General features: G+C 41.2%; 1 long non-coding RNA gene across 2 annotated transcripts; it reads right to left on the bottom strand.

Annotated features, from left to right (window-relative positions):
• Window positions 1–355: 355 nt before the first annotated feature.
• LOC142055087 (uncharacterized) lies at window positions 356–13,943 on the bottom strand. Of its 2 annotated transcripts, XR_012659802.1 has the most exons (4): window positions 13,717–13,943; window positions 13,232–13,416; window positions 9,140–11,258; window positions 356–2,330 (listed from the first exon to the last, which is right to left on the bottom strand). It is a non-coding gene; the product is annotated as an uncharacterized LOC142055087 (long non-coding RNA). The 2 variants fall into 2 exon arrangements; XR_012659804.1 differs by lacking the exon at window positions 356–2,330 and having other exon boundaries at window positions 7,835–11,258; window positions 13,580–13,933.
• Between the last annotated feature and the right edge of the window lie 5,920 nt (window positions 13,944–19,863).

Below are 19,863 nucleotides of genomic sequence, written 5' to 3'. Positions count from 1 at the left end.
CTCACATGAGTATAACCCATCTGAAAAGAAATACCAACAATAAAATACTGGAAAGGCTCAAAACTCATAACTGTACACAGTGTGGATGATGCATGCTAATTCAGTCCTCTGTGAACTGGCATTTGTAGTGAGGCTGTTCCAAAATGTTATTAAGGGCACTGCAGCATATTGCAGAATGTGCTGGCAATGCCAAAAACAGAGGGAAATCAGGAACATAGCAAAAACACGAGACAGCTGCCAAAGATTGATTTTCTGTAAAGGTGGGAAGCAAAGACATGGGGGCTTTTGAAGAGTGGGGAAAAAGTGTTGGAGTTTTTTTTGCATGTCTGTTCACAAGAGCTGAGGAGGCTAAACGTAGTGGTTGAAAGGGGTTTAATGTATGCACGTTCTGTGCATAATTACACTTGGGGGAACACATTTGACAAGAAACCAATATTAATATATCAGTGCCTGCCTAGGAGCATCTCAGCTGTTACCATGCAGTAACTCATGAGCCCTTGGATCCACACAGTGCTTGTCAACAGAACTTATACTTCAGTCCTCCAAAAGCGTAAGTCCCTGCCTCCTGAAATCAAGAAATAATAATAAAAAAAGCTCCACAAATTACAACATGTCAAAGGTAACTCAGAAAAGTGGTAAGCTGAATTCTAGTTTCACTTTTACTGTTGCGACATGATAGTTTTCAGAAAGTTTGTCAGTGAATGCAGATGCTATGAGGTGAAAAATGTGGGAACTGTATTTTAAAAGGTTCTTACGCATGATCCAGTTGGGCCACTGGTCACAGAAACTGTACAGAGGATTGTGGCAAGTGCTGAACAGTTAAAATGCAGATGCTGAATGAAGCAGAACTCTGGCAAAGCATTTGGTGCTGAGTAACTACCGAATCACACATGGTATCAGCAATAAAATGAACTAAAAAGCTCCTGTAGGGAGAAACAGACCAGCCAGCAAAAAGTTAAAGCTCCATTGACAAGTAGTGCCTGGAACAAAGAAGAGTCAAAAATTAACTTTACTTCTGACAGGAGCTGGCTCAGAATCATTTAATGGTTTTAATTCTTTTCAGTTAACGTTAGTAGAGGATGCTGACCATGGAATAACTGTAGAAATTTGAGGAAAACATTACTCCATCTAAAAATGAAAAATAGGAGTGATATGTTTTTAAACCAAGAATAAAATCGAAAAATGGAAGCGTAAGCACTCGTGACTGATTTAAGAGCTTTCATTCAACTTCGCTTGGCAAGCAGTGCAGGTGCTTTAAGATGTTACTGCTTCGCAGCTGTTTGTTATGGTCGCTTTGTAAGAGGTTATCACCCTTTAGCAGAATTGACAGAAGGAAATGTATGCCCGTGCACAATCTACTTCAGTACAGGAATTGTATCTTATTCAAGCCCACTTTCGCTGGTGATTTAAGGCTGGCTGTCAGCCTTCGCGTTAGCGCAGCAGAGGCACAAGCACACGTCCCCTTGTGCCAGCCCTGCGCTGATGACGATAATGGAGACACGAGAAAACTTTCCAACAACTGCAGCAAGATTTGCTGGATTTTATCTGTCAAAGTCTTAAGCCCCCCAAGACAGTTCTGCACTTTTAGAGATTTTGCCTTTCATGTGAGAAGAGAAGTTGAAAGGCTGAGTTACGGGACTGAGGGGCTAAGTAAAGGGGTACCTTAAATGAGCAACACATGATTAAGATATAGGACTTAACATTCATACGGAGACTAGGTTGGAAAGAAAAGGACAAAAGCATTGGAGTAGGTCTTCCAAAGACTTTGGAAGATCTCCGTGGGTTTCAGAACATAAGTGAGAAAACCACATTGCCTTCCTTTTGCCACTCTCCTACGCCCTCAGGTTCAAGTTCCTGGGAGAAGACCCTTCATCCTCAATCAGAAACTGCTTTGGAACAGGACGGAGTTACTGCTCTGCAGGAGGAAAGCAAATGAAACAACAGGTAGCTTGGGTGCAACTTCCTCGCCAGAGCCAGAAGCACAGTGGAAAGAACAGTGGAATCTTTCATTTCTCTATAGGTCCAAAACAATGAAACCTGTAAAGTGGGAACATTTTCCACCACACACTGGGGTATACGTTTCTGCAGAGAAGAGCCGGAAATATTTTCTGCACTTGATGTAAAAAAATAAAGTTTTGTGACCATTTTCCTCCCTATTGGGAAACACTGTTTTTGAGGATCACCGAGTTGGTTTTAACAGATGTTTCAGATGAAAATACACCTTTCTGACAGTGTAGATGTTGTTAAGGTATACATAGATGAAATTTTGATGTGAGAAAAACAATAGGTTGACGAGCGGCTCCTGGCAGCTTTGAAAAGAGTCAGGGCTTCTGGAATAAAATAAAAAGAAACAAAAATGTAAATTTCATATGGTGGAAATAGCATACCTCATTAAGAAGCTAACCTAACCATATGTACAGGGAAATGAAAGTACAGCCGAGGCCATAACCTACCTGCCTTAACAAGCCAGAAAGTACTTTCTTTTTGTCATGTTTCTCATAACTGTACTGTCAAAACTAGAGATCACTGCCTCAGAGAGGTTAACAAATGCAGAATGGTGATGAGAACAAATGGAGAGGAACTCTTTGGCTTTAGTAATTAGGTGAAGAAAGTTTTTGTCTTTATTAGTGAGAATGTTATTTATGAGGTGTGGGTGGAAGCTAACCATAAACCGCTTCTTGCCATTGCCAAAAGCACTTCAAACGCCCTTTCTACACCTCAGACAACAGATACACCTTTTCTTCAGCTATACATATATGATTTTAGATTGAATTCTCATCTGAGGAAAAATGCATTGGTTGGTATATTCTCAATAGCGGAGCTCTGCAACTGGCAATTTCATCTGGTCACAAAAGTATTTTCAGCATTTCCGAAATGCATTTATACATTACCAGATATTTAGTCCTGTGAGCTGCGACTGCATCCATGAGACACAGAAGAGTAGTGTGAGAGAGCAAACTGCAGAGGTTTCCAGGACAGGTATCAGGTACCCTGATACAGAAGGTCAGACAACCCTGGCATGGATGTTTGGCAAATGTGCAAAAGAGCGAAGTCTAAAGGCAGTCTACGTGTCTGTTGACCTGATAAAGAAAAAATATCAAACTGTCTAATCTCAGATGCAATACGGGTGGGGGTGAGATACTAAGGAAAGTACTAATACTACTGTTGTAATACAATTTCTAAAATAAAAATATAAAATAATAATGATATAATAACAGCATGTTCCCAGCTATTGCTATTGATTTATGGACGGTCCTCACAATACTAGATGAGATTTTCTCTAAATACACTAAAATAATGTTTCCAAGATCTTGCACAAAAAGTATTTCAAAAGCTACAAAAAGGGAACTTAGGCATTGGAAATATAAGAAATGAAAAGGAAGTATTTTGAAGTTTGTTGCATATGCCAAAAATACAGGCCAAGGCAAATGAAAGAGCTCGTATTGGCACCACAGAAATTGTTGGACCCCTGGAGCAAGGTAGGCATAGGTTTGTTTATACTGGCTGAAGAAGACTAATATTTGTCCTACCTTGCTATTCTCACTTTAAGATAGCTTTACTAGAAAATATTGCAACTAAGTAGGCAATTAGGTGTAACAAATTATTTTCTGGTGTAGAAAGAATGAAACTTAAGCCACAAAAATCAGTAGATAAAGAATTTTGTGGGGAGCAGAGGCATGTAACTGCCAATCCTTGTTATCTCAAATCTAAAGTGTTGTTAGAAAACAATGTCTAAATAACAAAGCACTGTAAAATAACCTGCAGAACCAGACTGATCTGTATTTAGATTAAATTACAGAAGGGTGATGATTAAATTTAGGTTGTCATCCATTGACATTTTACTTGACAAGATGCTGAAAACTACCAAAACCTGATGTCTGCTGTATAAAGAAAGGAATACAGCAGGATAAAAAGCCTGATATGATCTCATGACCCAAGAGCTGCCATCACTTCATAAACTGATGCTATGCATCAGGGAATAATGGTCTCAGAAGACAATGTCGTGCTTGTATCAGAACATCACTGTTCATATATACTGTGAAAGTATGGGTGACCCCTTTTCACAAATGGTAGTAAGAAAAGCAGATTAGCAATCTTACCAGAAAATGCCATCATGCTGAGGACATCTTTCCTGATAAGGTCTCTGGTATAAACCAAACCAAATGTTAATTGCTGAGCTTTATGAGGCTGCCATCCAGGCCCCAAAGGACCTTACTGGCATCAGGCAGCCTCGCCTGGGGCCTCCCCTTACAGCCTGCCCGTGGCCCAAGGGCCCCATTTCAGCTCAGCCCTGGGCACCCAGCCCTGCCCTGAGCCATGATGGAGGTGTCCCACTGCCCACCTGGGCCTGACTTGTTCCTTGGCCATCCTGGATTGACTTTGCACCTGGCCTGTGGCCTCGCACATGCATGATGGACACTGGACTGCCATCTTGACCTGACACTTCTGACTAACACAAAGAAACCCTTCAGTCAGGCTCGTTGCTCCACTGGAAACTTGGTGAACATGACAAATACATCTAAGCATTTTATGTTTCAAGGCCTCATTCTCATTTTGGTTTCTTTGAGTGGTCTAACTTCAGAAGTTACTATGAATTAATCCGTTTCAGCATCCAGCTGAGGTGCTCTAACTGTGCTTCTGTAGGAAGGGTCTGAGTTCCAATATAATAGCCTATTCATAAGGCTTTTCCCTTTCGCAGTTGAAAGAACTATGTCCTCACCACAATCAGCCACCTCAAGCATGGAAATTATCAGTCGTCATAAGGGATGGAAGCCTTTTCTTGGAGGCCCCAACACTGATGAAATTTCAGTCCTATCATTTTTAATTCTGACCATATCTCTGCCACTCCAGTGGAACAGAAAACCTTGCCCTTTTGAGATCAGTGAAAACAGCCCTTTTGAACCCTCAGAACATGTCACACTTTTATTCATGAGATCAAAGACCCCATTATTACTGAGATCCTGTTCTTCAGTTAGGTACTTAGGCAATTTGTCACCTCTTGTCTTCAATGCCTTAAGTAGTTTATTCCATGAGTTCCATGAGGAAGACTTTCCAATTTAATTATCCTTGAGGACCTTGTCTGAAATGTCTGCTTTTTCAAAATCCATACAAAATTGTAGACATCAGAGCTGGGCTTACTATTCCATCAGGATGAAACACAGCCATATGTAGCCTTCCTACGCTTTCTGAGTACAAAACTCCTGGGTTACATATAAGCATTGCATTACCATGGGAGAACCTGTTCACCTGATTTATTTCTCACAAGCTTCTTCAGATTCATTTCTTCCCCCATTATTTGTAGATGAATGAGTTTTCCTGTCACCATGTTGAAATACAAGTAGTTTTATTAAACTATTTACCAAGCTGTACAAAGTTCTCCATGATACTGACTGGTCACTCACCTAATCTTTGAGTCTTCTACAAACTTTAGGGGCAATATTTCTGTCTTTTCGTTAGGGGGTTGTGATAACAATTTCAACATCATAGTGGCCAAAACCATATAGAATATACCTACTCAGTGAGAAATATTCTCTTACAGTTACCTTTTTGGTCCCACGAGGTATCCATGTGTCATATTGATTTTAAGTTGGTCTTGGTCCTCACTCAATGTTGTCTTCCACCTAATGATGATCTTGAAATGTCTTCAGCTATTACTATACCAAAAAAGTCTGCCTCAAAATGCAATAATTAAAGCTTCAGGCAGCAAAGGTGAATTTATGTGAGTACAAATAATCCCAGCTTTACCAGTGACAATTATTTTTAACAGTAATGTTTTGCAGAGTCATGCAAGATTCGTGAGGTTGATTCTCAGTCCCTGTCTCTTGCACATTCAAGCAGGGGGAAAGAAAAAGTGCATCATACTTAGTTCCCAAGGTGGAAATATTTCCCATCATTCAGGGCATGTTTATTACAAACAGCTAAATGTAGCACTGTTGGTCATCTGCCACCGCACTGATGCAGTGCAGTCTGTCTTGGACATGGTAGAAGGAGAGGAGGGAAGGAGAGGGAAGAACTGAAAGGCACAGAAGAATGTAGAATAGCTTCCAGGTTCTATCTCACTTCAGCTCCTTAAAACCTTTTAATTAAAATGCATTGTGCAGCATCAGGAAAACCAAGTCAAATTTTGGTGAAAGAAAATCAGGGGGGTTTTGTGCCTGTTTAGAATCAGCCATGAACATTGGCCATTCCAGAACAGCCAGCCACTGATCCAGAAGAAAAATCTTCAAATAAGAGAATGGTTAATCTCAACATGAGGCATCCCACAATGACAGGGTTTTGATTTGAGACTCTTATGTTGTAAGGTACATGCGAGAAATATTTAGTGGCTTAACTGTCCCTGAGGAAGCTGAGAAATAAGTCACTGAAACCAGAACACCTGTTATTTATCCACTCAGTTTGTAGCCCAGCTGCAGGTAGGATAAAAAGGCTCAACTCCAGTTGCAAATGCAAAATATTTAAATATCTACTTACATGTGCATTAAGTAGATCATATGCAGTAATCAAATCTATTTATTTCTTTTTCAAAATATTTGGATACATTTAAAATTATAATTAATTATTCTCCTGCAGTACTGTCACACTGTACTACTTAAAAACAAGTCTGAACCAAAAAGTATTAAGGCTATAATGTTAATACTAATAAGTAGGTCTCTGGAAACGGATGATAGGTTTTTAAAAGTAATCAAAGTGAGAGAATCTGCGGATAACATTTTAAAAGCCTATAGAATTTATTAAAAACCACATGGCTATAGAGTTTGAAACTAGTTCGTAGACTATAACAGAAAATTTTCTCATTGTCAATGCTTGCTGTTTGGAGTAGAGACCATATACTTTTCTTTGTGCTTGCACTGCATCTATCATGCTGTGGAATGTTAAAAGAAAATTTTTAAACGGTGCAACTGCAGTCTCGAGTAGTCAAAGGACTGTTTTCATTGATTTCAAAAGGGTAAAGTCTTCTGTTTTTCTAATTCTATAGAAGTGTCATACTGAAATGCTAACCGAGTTTTCCAGAATGCCTATTTTAATATCATAAAAGCATATCCAAAATTATACTGGCACATTTATTACAGAAATAGGTGTGGATAGGAAGCAGTTAAAAAAATGGGCAAGCCAACTCAGAAAAGCTTAAGCCATTGACTCCCTCGTATGAATAATCTAAGTTTCAGGTACCTCTTACTTGTATACCCCTTTCTCTTTAACAGAAAGGATCAATTTAAACTACAGAGCTGGGCTGTGTTCCATTTCCCCTCTACTGTTTTAAATAAGATACTAAAGTTCTTTCCGTTTGTCATGGAGCATTAAGGGCATATTTTCATCGTGGATTATATAGTATCAATTGTTAATATGCCATGTTGTGATGGACCACAAAACATCATAACCTGGAGAAAATTTCAGATGTATGGAAGAAATTCTAGTTGAACAAGAAACCATGACAATGCAGGGGAAGCTAGGCCTCTTTGACTGCAGTTAAAGCATGCAGCAAATTTGTTCCACCAACAGGTTTTCCTGTGTTCTGTGATTGACAAGGTTTGTTCAACTTCTGCAGCACTGTGCATACTAAAGTTTGTGCATGAAATTATTGCCATGTATGGGTTATACAGATGCTCTACAAACCGAGAATACAAAAGCGATTAAGCAAACGAGGCAAAAGCCAAGGATATAGTTTACATCCCTTTATGTTTATATTTATACTCCTCTCCTTAGCCGGAGACAGTACTTTTTTTGACCTCCAAATCAGTATTTTACTGAATGAATGTAGTATTAGTCCATTTGATAAGTCTCAGAGAAAATTCTTCCCTTGACAGGAGATACACCTTACACTGCCCTGCCTGTTTCTCTCCGCAAGCTTTATGTACATCTAATACCCGCACAAAGTCATGTCTGATGACTTGCATACATCAATATTGCGGGGGGGGCGGGGCGGTGGTGGAATAACTATAGGCCAGTGTCTTGGCCAGATTAATTTTTACTGCAGCCTTGGATTTTTACTGCACTTTGATGATGGAAGACCATAATAATTTGTCACAAATATCGTCAGATGTCAGTATCACTGTACGTAGAGTGCTGGATTGGATTTGGCACAGTGGCTATTATTGTTACCATGAAACAAGCTTACTGCTTCGTTATTAAGAAGCAAGGAAAGAGCAGCATGTACCTGACCTTTGAATAGCATAGGTGCTTTCAAAAGACACATTAATTTTCAGATTTTCTTTAAGCTGGTCCCCTCATCCAAAGTTCCTATTGCTAGTAATGGCTATTTTTAGACTTTTTTTTTTTAACAAATAGAGCATAGAGTACTGGTATAAATTGGTGATCAACTGAAGTAAAAAAATCACTTTCCTGTGTTACACTTATTATGCCTTCACTTAATTTGGGCATAAAGCCAGGGATTTACTCAGAAATACAGTGATTTGAGGACAATTGATCTAGAGAAATGCTGAAGAATTACACAGTCAAAACCAATGTGTAGCAGTGTATATATAATATTACATATATGATATTTAATATTAATATATTTGTTATAGATATCTGCATTTGACACATTCAGCATGTAATTAACCCAAAAGTTTCACCTGTTTCTTCCTGCTTTTCATTATATACATAAGCTACACCTTGGTCTTAGGTGCAGGACAACAGAAAACTGATTCTGAGAGGAATTATAATTGTGAGAATCATTGTGTCTGTCAGCTTATTTTTTTCCTGATTCTTGCTGTCATTTTAGTCAGTGGAAGTAGTCCCAGGTCCTGTATTTCCCTAACTAGGAAAAACAATACCAGAAACCACCTCAGACCATTTCTAACCCATGAAAGTTTTATTGGTAGCATGCAGCCACCAGCACTGATGCAAACACTGCACACGCTGCCTATGCCTGTGACATGCATCTTTCTAAAAAAAGTCCAAGACATTATGGACAAGTATCACCATTCATTTCCTCACAGTGCCCTGTCTGAGGCATTTTTGTAACGAGCTGTGAAATACCAATAATGCACTAAGAGAATTATGAGAATTCAGAGCTAAATTTGCACAGTTATTTTCATTTTATCTGGTAGAATTCAATTTTTCCTCGATTTTTTTAGACATTTCAGATATTTCCCTGCATCTCCTCACTCCTTCTAACTTCTCACAGGCGGATCCTCACCAGACCAGAAGAATTCTTTTGAGACACAGCAGCTGAGTGGGATATACCAGAAGAAATCCAGTAACTGCAGCAGCTGTTGGAGTAGTGATCAGAATAGGGCAACCTAAGAAAAATAGATGATGTAGATAAAGTATGAAAATCACCAGGTCTTGTAGGTATTTATTGTCCAGAAAGACTGGACACAGCCTGCCAGGTGTGACTGAGCAATCAATAACTAAATTTGTGGAATGAACATTGCAAAAAAGGTGGTGTTTATAACAGGGATATGCACTGACTTCTATTTTTGAGTCTATAAACACTCTGTGAGTACTGTTTTGGGGTTTTATGAACATTAATGGATTAGTGAGGTTATGTCACTAATGTGAACACTGACTGCTCGGAGTAAAGTCTATATCTTTAGAGAGACAGGACTTAAGAAAAAAATGTTATGTTTGGGGTTTTTTTCCTTGGGTTTTGGTTGGGGTTTTTTTTGTTGGATTTTGGGTTTGGTGTTGGGGTTTTTTTTTTGGCAGGTTAACACTCTAGCAGTTATTCTTGAGGGGACAGACTACACTTTGCTTCCTGGCCTCATAAATCCCTATTCTGGATATCAGGACTACTGCTAGGAAAGATCTGTTTGCTAGACAAGCAAGTACAGGATGCTTTTCTTATGATAAAAGACAAGAAGAGTGATGGGGTGCTTCACGACAAAGTTGGCTCTCAATAAAGAAAATATTACCATTCTTTTTTCTTTTGTGTGTTAAGTATGGCATAATATATGTGTGAAGCAAAGAGGGAAACCTGATTATCAAGGTAAGGAGTGAGGTTAAACACTTGATTTTGAACAGCCTGTCAAGATGCTATATAGCTGAAAGCTTCTTTATGGTTTGTCACAATATAGCAATATGTCTTGTACATACTTCTCCCTCTATTTGACTTGCACAGAGATTTGAAATCACTTCTCAAATGCATGTTCTGAATTGAGTAGGAGTTTGCTGGCTTGCTGTCTGATATTTCTGATTTTTGAACATAGATACATAAATCATTACCCTTTAAAGCCTCTTCTAAAATTTATTGGATTATAATTAACAAGGATCAATTTAATAAAAGCAGGAACACTTTTTAAAACACATTAAATCTAACCAAAATTATTATGACATTTAAGAGCAAAGTGCAAGGTGCTTACTGTTCCAACATTAATCATGTGCCAGTATGGATGGGATTCATTTCACCTCACTATAGCCATTTGAAAATAAGTCATCACACCTCATCTGCTCACCTAAATTCCTATTAAATCAATGGCTAGGGACAGGGGTCCCCAGGGGACACACCAGCCCATTCTCAGACGGGTGAAATAAACAGACACCTATTTCTTACCAGTAAATATAGACAGAGCTAGATGATGTGAGATAGGAGCTTAATTTATTTGTCTGCAGATAAGGATCTAGTCTGTTTGAGAACAGTTATGGTATCCAGGAGATCCATGTGGTGGTGGCAGATGTGACCGAGGACTGACCCACAGAAGACCCTTCCACAGTGGCAGCTGGAGGCTAGACAGGGAGGCAGAACTGTGGATACCTAGCAGTTCCTTAAAAATGCAGTAAATATGTGACTGTTGCCCCTGAATCATGTCCAATGACTATAAAGGGAGCTCAGGCACATCTAAGTTCCAACACTTATCTGACAGCATGTACCACTGCCACACTATCTAAAACCGGTAGCTTTACAGAAGGAAGGAAAACTCAAAACAGACTGAAAGTTTCCCCATAGAGATACTCAATAAAATAAGCAGGTTGGCATCAAGAGAGGATGGTGCAGAGCCCCTCTTCATCCCCTCTGCCTGCTCTGGGACATATAATGTTGAGCTGAAAATCTGTAACCACCAGCTGTAATTATTCCTAGGGAATGAGTACAAGAACGGTGCAGCGAAGATTGGAAACACATCTTAAGTAGTGGTTATCACCATTGGTATAGGTTGATGAAGGCAGATTAGCAAAGTAGCTTGAAATCACCCTGCCTTGCATGATGCCTGCAATGCCATCAAAAGAGAGCACCACCAAGTAGTTTTGGAAGAAAACAGCATCCTGCTGCTTCAGTTGGCTTCCATTCCTAGTCCAGCAAAGGGTCAAAGATTGTCTTCCTAAACACAAAAATGGGATTGTTAGAGGACAAAAGGGACATTCATGCTTAGAGCAACAAAAAGTCTACAAGCAAAGAACAGTTGTGGCTTCCTAGCTTCCCAAGCCAAAGCAAAGCGAACAGTATGAACCACCCACACTGCCTTTACCGCGACCTATGCCTCAGTCCAAGTACCGCAGGAGAGTAAATTTTTCTTGACTTGAGCAATGGGACTTGAAAACCAAACCTGCTTTCTGCAATCTTTAATTTACAGGCTTATCTAACAAGCTTACCTTTAATGTAGGCTGACATGCCACTGGATTGTTTGCAATAATAACTTTAATTTTTTGTGCGTGTTCTTCTCTATTTATTCTCAGGTATGAGTTGCATGAAAGTTTCTCTTTATACTTATGCCCCCTGCCTCCCACCACCCTTGCCCTGCTCATTGAGTGCACTCACTTTTCCTATTCATGGCTGAGATTCCTTCATGGCCACTGATGGCTCCCCATGACATTTGCGACCACTCCATTGATACAGAAAATGGCATTCAGTCACAAGTGTGGTCCTGGACTTCCTTCTGTCTTCTTATGTATTCTGGTGGAATGGGTCATATGCCTGTCACTCAGTGTTGCCAGCCCATTTCTAGATCATGCCAACCATTTGAAAGCTCTTCCAGTTCCAGGGACAATGACACCCTGAGCAGAAGGACTTAAACTTGCGACAAGGGAACTCACGGTATTGTATACCCAGGGGACTGTGAGTTGTTGCTGAAGAGCCATTTTGGGCAACAGATGCAGGGCAACGTTTAATGAAGGGCTGCCCATGCCTACATGTTGACCTATCTTGTGAGCTGACTTCCTTGTCTCTTTGAGAACCCAGGAAGATAACCTTTCTAACACCCCTACAACATGAGCAGGAAGAATAGGAAGCTACCACAACCTCTGTGATTTCATGGTAAGCATCAAGAATTAATTACTCTTGAGGAATTAATTTTTTCCCATAGGCAATACTACTGAGGATTCTGCAGTCTTTCCTTTGAGGTATTCACAAAGGATGTATTCCAGCGCAAAGCCCACCCCAGCAATGAGCACGAATAACACTGGGCATTCTGGTTTTCAGATAAGGGTAAAGCCAGGCTTCTAAATAACCAGATTATAACCTCAAAGGCATCTTTTTTCCCCAAGAAAAAATAATTTTCACTTAGTTGCCCTCTCATTTTCCAGCTCAAATTTCACTTTTACCCTCTAGAATATATTCTTCATACTTAGGTTCTCCAAGTCTGCCCTCCTCTTAGTTTCAGTATCTTCATAGGCATATCCACATTAAATGTGCTTTCATCTTTAGCTTTATCCTTACCAGAGCTGTATGTGGGAAAAAATGATTCCTGCCTGTGTCCAAACCTCAAATATTGTTTATTAAACACATGCTGTGTCCCAGTCTGGAGGTAGCTGCACCCCCCTGAGAGGTCAAGTGACAACTGTATGTCCGACATAAGTACACTTGGGATGAGAAGTGCTGTATATATGCTGTACTGTTGTTATAAAATGTTAGCTTATACTTGCCTCTTTTTTTCGTCTTGTAGACTCATATATCAGTATTAGAAGCTGTAAAGCAGTTCAGCATACATAACAAGAAAAATACATTGCCAGTATTACCTCCCTCTTTGGTATTTGATTGTTGAAACAAAGAGGTCTAGTGGAATGTTTGGCTCTTAAAATTATGCAGCTATGTCCTGCAGAAGCTTAGCGGATGTGGCAGGGCAGTAATTGTATTTTGCCTGGGAGTTTTTTAAATTATCTGGGCACCAAAAAAATAATGAAATTTTTTAAGTGGTGGATTCAGTTGGGGCTACGCAGGTATGAGCAGTCTCTCTTCATTAGTGTTTATATCATGGGGTTGCCGAGGGACCTCAGCGGCAAGCAGGGCCCAATTGTTGCACTGTACAAATAAGGTAGAGTTTACCCCAAAGAAGTTATAACCTGAATACACGAGTACCTAGAGGCGAGGAGAGCGGCCCCACATCTCACTGGAGGTCGGGAGCTGAGGCGAGAGCCCCCTTCTCCCGAAGCTGAACCCCTCTAAACCAGATTGCTTCTCTCCTGAAGCTCTCGCCTTCATGTCACAGGTGCCTTCCTAGTCAGCTTGAGGCTTTTTTTGCTGCAAAATCTTTCATGTTCTGCCTGCAAGGTAGACAATATTGATTTAAAAAACAAAACCAAAAAAAGAGCAAGAAGGGTCTGCTTAGAGCTGTCAAGGTTAAACTTTGAAATGATTCGTCACTTTCCATCGCAGTCAGTGCAAACTACCAGCATTTCTTAAACATTTCTTTCAGCAGTCACTTACTTGAATAATTAACTCCCATGACCCTGCCTTGTCATTTACTGGTTAACACGGTCAAATGCTATCATTAACTTTCAGCATTAGATGTGCTTTCTCATACTTTCCACCCGCTGATGCAAATGCCTGGGCTCAAAGCTCACATTTCTAAATGCAGAAGTGCACAAACTCTTCAGAGGCCTCCTCCTGCGCAGGCAGTTGGCTGTGGTGCCGCGGTCTCCATGTTTTCCTTGTCTTCTCGGTCCCTTGTTTCTGGGCAGCCGCAGGGGAAACGTGTTGGGAGAGAGCAGAGGTTTTACCTCACAGTGGCCCTTCTTTATCAGCAAAGCCAGGAAGCTGCACAAATCCCTGGCACGCATCCACCTTCGGCTTTCTGAGAAGCAGATAGTGTGTTCCAGCCGGTGCTTCATTTAAAGAGGCAGGCTGTTTGGGGTGAATAGCTAAGAGTACAGAGCACTGGGGCATCGTATCTGCACGGATTATTTTTTTTTTCCCATCCAGGAAAAAAATGCGACCAAAGCGATGGTGGGGACTTCCCAGGTGATTGTAGCTAACAAAGTGGTAAGGGCTCCTCAGGATGCTACCGAGGACTCCTGAGCTCTTCCCTATGGGACCAAATTTTGCAGGTCTTAATCCGATGGGAAGTTTTGTCCTGGAGACAAATACAGGGTTTGATCCAAGTGTAAATTTTTCATTTTGTACCCCTACTAGGAGTAGGGTGGGAAATTGCAACACAGCAAGCTCCCTCTGTCCTCTTTAACGCACAGGCAATGAGCAAAATGTCATCAATCTCAAAGAAAGATTTATGTTCTTGTCCTTTTAAATCCCTACCCTCCATTACACCATTACCACAATACATAAGGTAATGGCAGAAGTTGAATGAGTCGCGGGAGACTTTCACTTAAATTTAATCCAAACTTTAAAAGCTGCCTACTCTGCATTGCCACAGTGTGGCATGTTTTTAAGCTACAGAAAATATGCTGCATTCAGCAACATCACATAATGTTAAGCTACCCCGTGGTCCTCAGTGTCAACGCTGTTGGTGACAGGCAGGGTTAAAACCAAAACTCTGATTATTAATTTTGTCTGTCACTAGCAAAGATAATTCTTTGATTATGGTGGTTATTATGGAGCTTGATTCAGGGTCCAAAAAAACCCGAATACTTTTAAACTCATCGTAGTGGAAAATCTTTAAACTGCTCTTCAGTGCGTTTAAGAATTCCTGTGCTCCCTCTGGGAACAAAATCTAAACCAAAATCTAACATGAAGGGAACAGGCTTGCTCTGATGCCAGAAGTGCTCTAATTAATGTATCTGGTTTTCATGGTGATAAATGGGGTCTGTCACAGGGTAATAATTAATTCTTAATAATGTGAACTTCTCAAGGTCATTTTGCCCTTAGGTTTTTGAAGAGTTCTCCATAACCAAAGCTGATACTGTAAATAAGCAAATCTTGATTTGGTACACGTGGTACAGGTATGTGTTTGCATTACTGAGCTCGGCTCCCCTCAGAAGCAGACATTTCATTTTTGATGCTCGGGCTACTGCCCTCCCACTCTTTGTTTGCACTTACTTATCCGTCATGCAAATGGCCATGTTGACTCATCCTGTCACTGCAAAGCTACCCAGTCTCTTCCTAGCTGGGACAGATCCACTGTCGGGGTTTGATGCTGGCAGCCATTGTGTGGGTGAAACACGCCCGTTCCTCTGCTTTAGTATTATCACCTCTAAAATTAGGGTCTACTTTGTTGCTGGAAGGCCTGTGCCAACCAAAAGGACATGAAATGTTAAAACGAAGGGGCATTTTTGAAAAGCGATCCTAACACCAGGGAGAAAAAAAGAAAAAAACCAAGATTTTTTTTTTTTTCTTAAAACACTAATCTATGTTCTGCATCTGTCTACTCATTTACCCTCTGGTAACACTGTCGGCTCCCCCTTTCCCAACAGTTCTCTCTCTCATGGAAAAACTGGGCAGGAAGAGGTCATTGAAAACATTCTTGGGGATTGAGGCTACCGGGGCTTGCTGCTGCACAATTACGCAAGCAGATCCTTTTGAAAACAACTTTTAAGAAGGAAATAGGGAGCTTATAGTGAACAAGTGAGAACAGTACTGATTGTAACTGTGTGCCTAGTACTGACTTTCCAGCCTTATATGGTAAATTGGGCTGTGCTAAGGTGTAGCTGAAGGACATGAAACAGAAGAGAGAAAAAAAAAACAGATAGCTATCTTTATTATCATCATTTTAAACCTTTATTCTGTAATTTAGACTAAGCAGAGAAATCTTGGAATCCTATGAAATATGCTTTTAATAGAAAGACAATGTAGCAGCGTGAGCATAGGTGGCAAACCCCAAATTTCCGCTTGATGTTGCACAAGTCGCTTTCCTGTGAACACTTTGGGCTTTTTTCATTTGGATTTTGTTTTTAACATGGGTTTCTTTCAAGGGTTTTGGAATGGTGAACACTAGAGCTGAGCTAGGTAAACACCGTTATGGATCCCGAGTAATCTTTCATTGCCAATCAAAGTAATGACTTTCTTTCGCTTCCCCTTTTACTTTCTCTCTCTCACTTTGATTTATACCCTGCTTTTTTGCTTAGTGATTTTTCAGAAGCTTCAGAGAAGTTAAAATAAACATGTTTAGTGCTGAACAGATTCATCTTCTCTTCATATCTTCCCTCCAGTCCTTTGCCCCGTTCACAGAGCTGCCATGCAGTATGGCTGCCTCTGGATGACGGCCCCTGCCATCCTCTGAAACCACGGCGGAGACATCCTGGGTGAAGTGCAGGTTCCTCCTGTGGAGGGGAGGCAGTAATGAGTAATGTGCCCTTAAAATTGTCTGCCCTCTGGGTTAGGAAACGTGTCTTATCTAGGTCACAGGTCAAGTTATCACATCCGTATGCGTAACCATCTAGGCTTGTCCGGAGGTCTGCTGGGGCGAGTGGGGAGCTGTGCAGGGACAGGGTCCAGCTGCAAGGTCAGGGGCCGAGTTTGGGAAATACCTCCGCTATTGACTTTGCAAGTCACAGATACACTTCAGGGGACAGGGATATGAAGTTGACAGCTTCTGGCTCTAGCATGTATTTATTAAATTCTCCTCTCCTTCTTCAAACTCTATTTTTTGGTTTCCTATTTTACCTGTTCAACACAAAGGCACCAAGCTGGCTGAAAATAATATGACACATGCTGGTTCTTTCACACTCTTCAAATATACATATAGAAACACTGAAATTTTCATTTTAATAAGAACTATCTCGTGTTTTCCACTGAGTGCTACAAGTGCAACTCAGTGTAATAAACAGGTTTACATCAGAGGGGCTACTTACCATAAATGAGGGCAGAATTTTCACATAAAAGCTTAAAATTACCACATTTCTTTTTAAAGGCTGTTATCTTTATTAAGTTATATTGTGAAAATTCAAGGGTAATATTTAATAGACAGAGGGTGCAAGCCACAAGAGTGAAGCCAATGATACTGCATTTATACATTTCCCTCTAAAGTGATTTGAGTTTAAGTTTCTTTTTACACTGCTGCCACTATGGAAAACGGACTTGGGAAAAAAACCCAAACCAAACCCCCTCAGCTACGCATAGCTTTGCAGACATCCCTAACCAATGCTGCTTTTACCCAAATGACTTCAAGTACTAGTACCAGGTAAATCTCCAATAGCTGGGTGGCTGCCACACACCCACTTCTGCGGATGTCTCTCTCCTTTTGCTTTGTCTGGTTTATGGCTCCTTTGCATTGGTGCTCTTCATCGTTAACAGATCGGTGGCGTATTGCACTCCCAGCTGGTTCTGTGCTTTCCTGTCTATAAGCCTTCATGTAAAAAACCTCACTGAATCGATGCCTTGCCAATGTGTCTGAAGGTTGAAAAAATAACTTAAATAATGCTGACATGTGTTTGCTTTCTCAAAACAAACCTTGTGCCTGTAATGTTAGAAGCTATAATTGCCTAGGGAATTTCTTCCTCTGACTGTGTGAAAGGTGACAATAAAAAGAAATCTTCTTACAGGGAAGTCCTTTTTTTCTCTTCACCAAATTGTTTCACTATGAATCAAGGTTATAACTAGAATGACAAAGCAGCAAAAGCAGCCAGGGCTTTCATTCAGGCCCTGTTTTGCCCTGAGTCCTCAGGACCCAGCCCGCCTCCCTGTTTCCTGGGATGTTCCCGTGGCTGCAGAGCAGGTGACAGCTCTGCCCCCGGCCAGGAGGAATCCCCAGGGCCCTGGGGTGACACAGGTAGGACCTTGGGACAACAAGGGTAGGAGGAGAGCTGCTGCTGCAGGGGTAGGACAAGGCTGCTGGGGCTAGAGGTGCCCAGGCTTTGGGGAAGATGCTTCCTTCCTTTTCCATGGGTCCAAAGCAGATGTTGGGGTTTGATGCCAAGGAGGTATCACTGCAATAGGAGAGGGGCAGGGCAGGGGGGGAAGGTAGTTTAAAAAGCCTTAATCTAATCCTCCTGCATCAACAAACCCTGTATTAGAATGAAATATTTTCAACTTGTCTTAATCTAAAGCAGAAGAAGACAGGTCTTAGAACAATTTAACTTTCTGGATAGCATCAGAGGAAAGGCTTGAGACTGACTCTGCATTGGCAATACATACTGCCGATATGCATATACTGAAATACATACTGAAACTTGAAAACTGCGCAGCAGCGTCCTCTCCCAGCAGCGTGACTGCGCAGCGGGGGCTGCGCTGCACTACCACCCTGACCACAGGCCAGCTCTGGGGGCCGCTGGGAGCAGCGATACAGGCACTGCTGCCACCCCAGCATCACCCCGGGCGGAGAACTGCAGCCAGCACAGAAAACGTCCTATGGGCTTTGGGGAGCCCCTCCTCTGGCATGTATACAGCGTCCCTCCCTTCTGCAGGGTATTGCGTCTGTATGAGCGCTGGGCGGGCGGCTCAGGGTGCCACAGGGAGCTGCCAGATAGAGCAGGGACTCGGCCTCAGCTGCTGGGTAACGGTGTCTCAGGCCAAAAAGTTGCCGACATTTTATGCAAAGCACATAAGTGACCTCTTGTGATTTCATCTGAACTCTTGCCATGCAAGGTCTGAGGTGGAAGCTTCTGTTATTGCTGGTACTTTTCCCATAGGGTCTGGCATACATCAAGAACTGAAAATGAGGTGGGATACCCAAGGCTTCTAACTCACTTTGCAAAAACAGGGTGTAGTGTGCTAAAGAAGGAGTGTCAGGCTTTGGCTTTCTTAAATTTCCGGGCTATTGTTGATTTATATCAGATCCTTAAAGCTATTTAAACACAGTGTTTTGTTGGTATTTCCTTAGTATAAATGAGTGAAAGGGATGACCTATTTCATGGAAGCTTATGGATGTATTCTTCTCAGAAAGACCCAAAGGGTTCTTTTGGCATCAGCACATCCGTTAGGCAATTGTTGTTAAGATGCATAATATGAACCAGGTAGACTTTGTGGCTCCTGGAGGTTTGTCGTGCTATCTTCCTTTGAACAGATACCTGTAGTATTTTGTGTATGGCATATATACAAAATTATATGCATTTATGCTACATGCTAAACCATGCTCCATAAAACTCTCTGGTCTCTCTTATAAAACACTTAGGATATATGCCATGTGTGGAAAAATTCTGTGCCAAACTAGATTTTACAAGTTTTCATGCACATTATTTAGATGATTTATCAACATCGCTATCAGGATATTTCAAGAAAAAAAGATCTTTCAAAGTTACAAAAAGGAAGTATATACTATACGATTACTGCCAGTGCTTACTTCTAATTAAGACTGTCCTGAAATAAAACAATGAAAAGTATATAAAAATAAGTACCTTCAGACTGCTTATGCTAATTCTTGTATTTCTTTGTTCTTACTAGAGGCCAGTGACAATTCTGGGAGCAATTCACAAAGACATCCCTGTTTCATCAGTTCACACTTGGTCTACACTAATGGTCTTTTTTCTTTTTCTTTTTTTTTTTTTTTTCCAAAGTGGTGCTAAAAGCGCAGCAATCTGCAGGTGAGAGCCGAGTTCAAAGCTCTGCCTCGGTGGCTGGAGACAGCGGAAGCCAGGCTGCGGCCCAGGGCCACAGCGAGTCCCCCCTGCCACCCCCCTGTGACGGGACGCTCCCCACGCCACACTGATTTGGCCAAGGCTCAGCCAGGAGCTCAGCCCAAGAGCAGGGGCTCAAAAGTGGGGATGGCAAACCACAGCAAGTGGCTTGGATGGACAGAAAATAGACCACAGCAAGGCTTCTTTTGACCTCTGTCTCGCTCACCTGCAAAGCCATCATCCTTCGCATCATCCTTTGAAGTCCTT

Source organism: Phalacrocorax aristotelis, chromosome 1 (assembly GCF_949628215.1).
Source record: "Phalacrocorax aristotelis chromosome 1, bGulAri2.1, whole genome shotgun sequence".
Taxonomy (NCBI): domain Eukaryota; kingdom Metazoa; phylum Chordata; class Aves; order Suliformes; family Phalacrocoracidae; genus Phalacrocorax; species Phalacrocorax aristotelis.
This window is presented reverse-complemented; position numbering and strand designations above follow the sequence as displayed.